The sequence below is a fragment of the Diabrotica virgifera genome, chromosome 6 (genome assembly GCF_917563875.1).
Source record: "Diabrotica virgifera virgifera chromosome 6, PGI_DIABVI_V3a".
NCBI lineage: Eukaryota > Metazoa > Arthropoda > Insecta > Coleoptera > Chrysomelidae > Diabrotica > Diabrotica virgifera.
This window is the reverse complement of record NC_065448.1, coordinates 197,617,466-197,627,361: the sequence shown is the minus strand read 5'-3', so window position 1 is coordinate 197,627,361 and position 9,896 is coordinate 197,617,466.

Genomic DNA, 9,896 nt, shown 5'->3' with positions numbered 1-9,896 from the left:
AACATATTATTGATGGTGAGATTATTGAACATAAATGTTTAAGCATTTCTAAACGGGGATAAAACCCGTTAACATTCCATTGTAGTATCGGTTCGAAGATTTTAGTTTATTTCTGGAGCTGAATTTGTCGAACAATCACTATCTTGATAAGCGGGATCGTCTAGCATTTTTTCGATTTTGTTTATTAATTTAGTGCATTTAGTTTTCATGCTTTTTTCTGTAAAATATGGCTTAATTGTTGTTAACATGTAAATAAAGTTGGGTATATCCGTTGTGTATGTCTGTAATAAACTAATGGGATCAGTCGAGCTAGTATAATTTTCAAAAAAGTCAAGTGTTTGTTCATATGTTAAGTTAAAATTATTTGACGTATCGTGAAATACTGTTTTTGTTGGCATCATTATTTCCTGAATTGATCTGGTAGATTCAGTTTGCTTTTTTTGTTTCTTTTTGGTTTGTGTTGGTACTTTAAATTCTTTATTTAATTCTTCAGTGGGAGATGGAGTAGTATTAATTTCCGAAATTGTTCTCTTATTGGTCGTTGACTGATCCTTAGATATACAATTAGTTTCCATAATTAATACGGGGGGCATTAAATTAGTATCTGTTTGTTGGTTAAGTGAAGGTTCGGCACTAGAATTACTGACTGGATGATTTGGTTCCATTTCTAGGGGTGATGGAATAGACTTGGGGGATTCTTGTGGTTGTTGTTGTATTGGTTGTTGTTGTATTGGTTGTTGTTGTATTGGTTGTGGTTGTATTGGTTGTTGTTGTATTGGTTGTTGTTGTTGTATTGGTTGTTGTTGTATTGGTTGTTGTTGCATTGGTTGTTGTTGTATTGGTTGTTGTTGTATTGGTTGTTGTTGTATTGGTTGTTGCGGTTGGTGTTGGATATGAGAGGAATCATTTTGTTGATTATGATTTGAACAATTTGCTGCAACGTGACCTGTGTTCTTACAGATAAAACATGAAGGTTTATCTAAACTTAAATATATGCGATACGAAGTTTGATCATATGTCATTAAGAAAGAAGAGGGAAGGTCTATATCTACAAGTGGTTGAATATAAGTTTGTCTTCTAAAACTGAGGACGTGTTGAAATTCTGGAAGTTGACTACCGATTCTAAGGAAGGTTAAAGGTGACATTAATTTAAGACCAAATTTGGTTAACTCATTCTCTATTAGAATATGTGGAATAGAAGGGCAAACACCCGATAGTAACAGTCTTTCGTTTGGAGTTATCAATTTTCGTGCTTTTAGATTTTCGCCTTTAATTGTTATTTCTGCTGGACCGGACATAAATTTTTCCACCAGGGATTCGCTGGAGAGATAAATACATATTCTGTTATTTGATAGCCTTGATGAAAATAAAATATTCCGTGGATGAACAACTTCACCAAGTGCTATTAAGTACTCTTCTATTTTAGTATCAGGTAGCGAATTAAATAAAATTGCTTGTAGCTTTGAAGGAAATTGAATTGAAGAAGCATTGTTAAGCACAGTTGAATATGAGGTTTTGTTTTGAGGTTGTTGATGATCTTCAGTCATGATTGTTGACAAATTAGTTAGGTCGGATCTGGTATCATTTGGTATACTCATTAGTAATTATAAACCAGTTTCAGAACCAGAACTAGTTCCGAGAACTGGCCTTTCGGCCGTCACTTAACCTTACAAACGGTATGCTTTGTAATGTTTTGAATAAATAAATAATAAAAACTCACTGGTTTATTCCGTAAGGTAACTGCACTATATACTATTACTTTTTGCTTATTTTCAAGTTTATTTGGATATAAACTACTTGAAAAAAGATGATTTTTTGGGACTGAAATGTAAACACAGTTTGTGTTACCATGTTCAGGACCGGACCTATTGTAAGAATTCAATAATTGTTTTTGCACAACATATAGACGGAGAGGCAACGCTGAAAAATCTCTTTGAATTTACTAAAGCTAAATTTTTCACAGTTGATTACTGTGATTGTGTAGAGAAACATACTGCGGTCGGTCAAGCGAAACGTAGAACAGGGGTTACTGAGAGGATATCAAAGTTGCTTTCCTACGAAGGTAATTAAATCCATTTACTAAGGCTGAAAATCAGTACACACATTCTAAATTGAATATAAATAAAAGTTATTATAGTCGGTCATCTGTATGACGGGACAGAGCCGGTCGACCCCAATGAATGTACAGGGTTATTCACTATATTTGGACCCCCTTGTAAAATGCTTTATTTACAGAATTAGAAAAAAATGTAAAATACAAAAGTTATTCGATTTTTTAATTATGATTTTTTGACATATATATCGTACTGGTGACGTCATCCTTCTGGGCGTGATGACGTAATCGACTATTTTTTAAATGAGAATAGGGGTCGTGTGCTAGCTCCTTTGAAAGGTTATTCAATTCTCTTATACAGTACTATAAACATTAAGATCATTATTTATACAGGGTGTCCAAAATTTTTTTTTTAATTATTAATTAAACAATTAATTTAATTAAAAAAAATTTTGGACACCCTGTATAATTAATCATGTTAATGTTTATATTACTGAATAGAGAATTGAATAACCTTTCAAATGAGCTAGCACTCGAACCCTATTCCCATTTAAAAAAATAGTCGATTACGTCATCACGCCCAAATGGATGACGTCACTAGTACGATATATGTCAAAAAATCATAATTAAAAAATCGAATAACTTTTGTATTTTACATTTTTTTCGAATTCTGTAAATAAAGCAGTTTACAAGGGGGTCAAAATATAGTGAATAACCCTGTACGTTCACTGGGGCCGACCGACCGGCTCTGTCCCGTCATACAGCTGACCGACTATAATAACTTTTATTTATATCTAATTTAGAATGTGTGTACTGATTTTCAGCCTTAGTAAATGGAATTAATTACCTTCGTAGGAAAGCAACTTTGATACCTTCTCAGTAACCCCTGTTCTGCGTTCCGCTTGACCGACCGCAGTATGTTTCTCTACACAATCACAGTAATCAACTGTGAAAAATCTAGCTTTAGTAAATTCAAAGAGATTTTTTCAGCGCTGCCTCTTGGACCAATAGGTCACGTGTTTCATTCGTAAGAATATACTGAACCAAGACTTAAATTTAAAAACTAACTGAATGTGCAATATTAGTCTAAAATGAGGCAGTGTTATAATTATATCTCCACGAGAATATTTCCGTAAATTCAGTGTTTATCAGTATAAGTTCAGTTTAATTGAAAATGTTGTGATATCCAAATAAATTGACGATAAAAATGTTGCATTATAGTGATGACAATAACGCTTACTTTGTACTTATTACAAATTTTAACATTTCACTGGGTTTTGTGTTAGATTTAATGCATAAACTAAAATTTTATTCCATAATAAACTAAATTATTTCATTTCTCAAGCTACCACCGACACAGTAAAGTTCCGTTTGAAAATCACAGCTGCCAAATAAATCATGAAAACTTAATAGAAAAACACCTAATTAAAAAAAATGGACGACTTTCGAATAAATTTTATATTGAGTTTTACATTTACATTTTACAATTTTAGATGCAGATGAGTCCATGGTTCTTTACCCGTGCGTTATTATTTAAACATTTAAAGCATACGAAATAAGTCGGAAATTTACTCTATGCAACAGCAAGTGACTGAAAGTGGCTATAACTCCGATCACAGATTATATTACAAAATTTGACGTTATCAAATAAATAGAATGTAAATTATTATTTTTGCTTTAAAATTTTGGTGCAGAATTACAGATACATTTGAAGAAGCTTAATAAATTCTTTTAATAATCATTAGTGATTAATAAATAAACAATTTATAAAAATTCAATACAATATTTTCTTTGTCATTTCTTTAACTTTTGCGTAAACTTAAACAAAACCATTTCTTATCTGTGTGAATGAACTTTGTATGTAAATTAATGGCAAAATTCAATACACTGTGGCGTTTGAAAAAACTCCGGCCGTTGGTTTTATATCCTGTCTCCCAGAATATCCAATTTTCCAATTTATTTTGTGAAGATTATTTATCTTTAAAAGTATCCTAAAATCGCCCCTGTTTGAAATGTTTCAAAATGTTACGCAACACGCAACATTGAGAAACTTAGGAAATTTCCTCTTGTAATCTATTTATTTTGCGCGTAGTTTACAACAACTGCGTAGAAAGTTCGTTGAAGTCCCTAAAATAGTTTTGTAAAGTCAGCGCTTTCTTTTGAGCGCGAAGAATCCCATGCCACTGTTGGAGTAGATTTTGAAAGGTCTCTTGGTCGTCTCGGCTGATTGGTCAATGCCTTCAGCCAAGGAGAGTGATCGGCTCGACGCGCGAGAAGAATTTTCGGTGAAGGTTAGGTACCCCGCCGAAGAGAAGCAGTTCCACAACACAGCACAACCCCACATAGCAATGTAACAGGGATATTCAAGGTCAACGCACGTTTGCTAGTTCGCTCCCTGGCACGGGATGGCACTACTAGTCTCATTTCTGCACGTTGTTCGTAAGCTCGTTCTGTCACTTTCGTTGTCAATTTTCATTTCCGTGAGAAAAATACGACGCCATATTTATTTGTTTTATTTTTTCATAAATAGTGCAAAATAGTGCATCCAACAACAAAAAGTGAATTACAGCAGTTGTGTTTTATTCCAAATGTATACAATTTTGGTGTGGTTTAAACTGATGAATAAATAATATTGTGTAAATATAATTATGTGTAATAAGGTAGTTGTGTTTTAAGTTTTTACATTGTTAATTGATAACAAACATATTTTATGAACATACATATAAACATTTTTATAAATAAAGATTGTATTCTATGTTTTATTCTTTAATTTTTTAACCACTTTGGCATTTTAATGTAATGGAAAATAAATATAACCTCAAAATAACACAAGAAAATCCAAATAGTATACGAATTATAAACGATTGATAAATACATACAGGTATATTTTTATCAATCAACGATATAAATATTATCGTATAGGATAAGGATTTTGTTTTCTTTTGTTATTTTAAGGTTATATTGATTATCCTTTACATTAAAATGAGTTCTCAATCCCAGTTAATTTTACAGGTCTTTTGAATTTACCGCCATATGGCATATAGTTACGCTCCCGACCACTGGCTGATGCGACAATCGTCGTTTCACTCGTTAACACGGAACTTGCATTGCTAGGTGGGGGTGTGCTGTGTTTCCACAAGTACCCTCTTAAGGGTGCTTTACAGCTTGCAATTCTACCTGCAAGACGCAAGAAAGTTGCCTAAAGGCATGCGCAGTATGTCGTCAGTTCATTATTGCATGCAACTTCTTGCAATTGCGCGATAATCGGTTTGGTGCCATTTTTTCTGCAAGTTTTCATGCAAGTCTAGGGGAATTTGATTTTTCCACAATATCAAATGTCATTGACGACACGGATTCACGAATACATGCCAATCAGCTGTTTTCTGTTTGTGAAATATATCAAGGATGAAAATGAATGAATAATGAAATGGCACTTTCTGAGATTCTATAATTATTGTAAATTGTATATTAAGCTACGGAAGCTCTCTCTCCTCTAGCTAAGTACCTTAGGATAATAATAATTAATTTGTGTTTCGCAGAAATAGTATTTCAAAATATAGATTTCTTTGTAATTGTTCAATTTTCCCCAAGGGTTTATTAAAATGTACATTCATTTCTAGAAAATTAGAGTCATTTTCATCATCTACTTGGATAAATTCTTCTGTTGGAGATACATTATTACCCCTCTTCTTGTTGAAAGATCTTACTCACCATCTCCGATCTCGGCGTTCTAAATTAGTGACTAAAGGCTGGCTGCAGCAATAATAATACTTAAAGTTGCTGCTACCGCCGTTTTCCTTTTATATTTGGTTATTTCTGATAGTCTTGGCATTTCGAAATTTACCAAGTTAAATAAACAGCAATAAAGTAATTAAAAAAGAACAAAAGTTTATAAGTTAGGTTAAGGGTAAAACTTTCAAATTGCATGCAAGCCGGGTTGCAAGCTGTAAAAGACCATGCAATAGACTTGCATGAAAGTCTTGCATGCAAGAAATTGCAGCAAGTTTTCTTGCAAGCTGTAAAGCGGTCTTTAGCTGGTAACTCGTCAGCCAGCAGTGGAGCTCCAGAGACCGCTACCTACCGGCTTAAAATTGTCTTTTGTCGCCATTTTAGATCAAGTGGATGGTTTATCCTTTGTTCTATAACCATTGAAGAACACCCGTGCAAAGTTTCACTCCAAAATGTTGGATTTGAAAGGTGAAAATCGCAGTGCAAATAATGTGATGCAGTTGAGTCGGTATGGTAGTGTGTGGTTTCTGTTCTAGTTTGAAGTTCCCGTATTGAAGTCCCGATGAGATGCCTGATTTGGTCTCAATTTTGTCGTTTCCTGTTTCCCGTTCCAGTGAAGCCCTGTGTCGTTAGGAATTGAATGCCTGCCCCCCCCCTGTTCAGTGGAAAGTTTTGTTCAAATGTTGTGACAATGAGATGTTTCTTTTGAAAAGGGACTGTATTTTTCTTGTTTTAAAAAAAAAAGGTGAATAAGTCCCAAGTAAATGTTAAAATTTGTAGTTGGTAGAATTTTAAATATTCTATAAAGATATTTTATAGAACAGCTCTCCGAACAACAAACTGATGTGCCGTTCGCAAAGAAGGTTTGAGTGCCTGCTCCTTCTTTTTTAGCCCTATTTTGACCCCCAGTATCTTTGTGAGTAGTTTTATCCCTGTCCCATCTGAGCAGACATGTAAAACGCTTTAACACTTACATTAAATTTCAAACTCCAATATAAAATTGGTCATGAAAACAATTGTGTAATATAAATAACTACAAAATGTAAAAACAGGACAAAAAACAGCAAAAAATCCAACAAACTGACTGACACAAGTAAACAAACCAGAAACGTCACAAATTGTACTTCAAATCTGAAAACGTCCCCAAGCGTCTTTTTTATACCTATCTCTTTTCGATGTACTAAGCTTAGAGCGTTCATAAAAATAACATGTGTCTTTACTTAATAGCAGGCGGTAGCTGGTTTGTCTTTAGTTTCATGCGTGAGACAATGCTGCTAGATAAAAATTATGTGCTTTATCTCGCCAGGTATTAATGACGCACGAGTAAAGAACCATGGACTCGACTATAACGACTGAATAATCAATTGATAACAAATTGTATATTTATAGCTGCAAAATGTCAACATCTTTTCTCATTGTAGCAACGGTTTAAAGCATATCTTAGACAGGAGAGACTAGTAAGCCCTAAATTTACTGTAGACAAAGTAAATTTTAAAGTCTTTTTTAAATCATTTTTGAATTTGTTCGTTTGCTCTACACAAAAACACAGAGTGTAGTAATAAGTAAAAAGGAGCACTGAATATAAATTTACTGTAAACAAAGTAAATTTTAAAGTCTTTTTTAAATCATTTTTGAATTTGTTCGTTTCCAGTACACAAAAAAATCTTAGTTTATACAGCGTTTCACGTTAAGAACGGAACATTGCTTAGATATGCCAATGTATTTCTTATGGACGATAGAAGCGCGCCGATGCCACGCCGTACTGATTAAAATGAGTCGTATATCGGCAGTCGAGTAGCCACCCGCGCCCGAGATGTTTGGCAACATACTCTGGGCTAATTAGCAAAATACAAGCTAAAGTTATTTACCAGCAATTTTATTGCTGGAATCGAATCTTATGATTGTATATATTAATAATATAGATATGCAAAGTCCGCAGATAGTGTGCTACTTTTTTTATAAACAAAATGGCGCCCGAAAATCGTGTTTTTTTTCAATTTTTGCTCGATAACTCCAAAGATTTTAACTTTACACCAAAAACACTCAAATAAAAATTCACCGTAATTAAATTCTGCATAGAGACGTGTTTTTCCCGATTTACTTCGACAAAAATTTTCCGCGGAAAATGCAGGTTTTTCCAAGAAAATCTTTAATTTTTAATTACAATTTTAGATAAGTAATTGTTTATCAATAATTAAATAACTTAGTAATATAAAAGCTCTTTTCACATAAATTATAATTCCAGAAGCCGACGGAAATTGAATGAACAGTTTAGCAACAATTGAATTGTTAATTAAAAATTTACGGTCGCTGTAATAACCACAATAATTATGATACATAAGAATAACTATGATTTTTGTATAAAAAGGTACTGTACCTATCCAATGTACTTTACATAATTGAAATTGGACTATTTAAGCGGCCTCAGGAATATTTTAAAATTATAAACAATTTTTTGGCTTATAAACAAATAGAATATCTCGGGAAATATTAAATCAAATTAAATCATGAAAACGGTGTTGGAAAAAAAGCGGCAGGACGCTTCTTCTAAAAGAAAAAACGTTTAATTGTGATGAGTGATTTCTGAGATACAACCGGTCAAAATTGACCGGCATTTACGGCAAAGATATAAACAATAGGATCATAATTTTCGAACCATCACCTTTTTGTATTTGTCCTCTTTCTCCACACCAATTTCCATATCTTTAAAATACTCATAACATATTTATTATAATAAAAACTATCGATATTACGAGTGAAAATTGACAAAAATAGCAAAATTCCAATCAAAAATTAGTTTGTAGAAAATGTAATCTTAAAGTTCAAAACCGGTCTACGTTAAAAAATGCATTTTCTCGGCTTTCCATGGAGCAATTTTCTTCATTCTTTTTTTGTTCCCAAGTAACTCGAGTAGAGCCATCTAACTAACGCATTATTAAATGTCAAACTTGATTTTGTTTCGTTATAATATATTAATTTATTTATAAGAAAAGAAAACTACATATTTTTTTAGAAAAACTTACTACAAGTGTACCTTTTAACGTTAAAAACACAAATATTCTCATTTAAAAGATGTATAATTATTTAAACAATCTTTATTTAAACAAATTAAAAATTTTTATTATAATAACTAAATTAATTTATTATAACAAAACAAATCAATTTTGACATTTAATAATGCGTTAGTTAGATGGCTCTACTCGAGTTACAGTCGAACCCGCTTATTGGAATAGCCTTCGTGCCAAGCAAAAGTATTCCTATAAGCGGGATATTCTAATAAGCGATCATTGGTGGCTGCTAGAAACGTTTCGGGACCTCAAATTTCTATTCCTTAAACCGGGATATTCGTATAACCGGTATTCTAATAAGCGGGTTCGACTTGGGAACAAAAAAATAATGAAGAAAATTGCTCTATGGGAAGCCGAGAAAATGCATTTTTGTAACGTATACCGATTTTGAACTTTGAGATTACATTTTCTCTAACTTAATTTTTGATTGGAATTTTGCTATTTTTGGCATTTTTCACTCGTAATATCGATAGTTTTTATTATAATAATATATGTTATGAGTACTTTAAAGATATGAAAATTGGTGTGGAGAAAGAGGACCGAAATAAAAAGGTGATGGTTCGAAAATTATGATCCTATTGTTTATATCTTTGCCGTAAATGCCGGTCAAATTTGACCGGTTGTATCTCAGGAACCACTCATCATAATTAAACGTTTTTTCTTTAAAAAGAAGCTTAATGCTGCTTTTTTTCCAATATCGTTTTCATGATTTAATTTAATTTAATATTTCCCGAGATATTCTATTTATTTATAAGAAAATTTTTTTTTATATATTTAAAATATTCCTGAGGCCGCCTAAATAATCCAATTTCAATTCTGTAAAGTAGTACATTGGATAGGTACAGTACCTTTTTATACAAAAATTTTTTTATATATTTAAAATATTCCTGAGGCCGCCTAAATAATCCAATTTCAATTCTGTAAAGTAGTACATTGGATAGGTACAGTACCTTTTTATACAAAAATCATAGTTATTCTTATGTATCATAATTATTGTGGTTATTACAGCGACCGTAAATTTTTAATTGACAATTCAATTGTTGCTA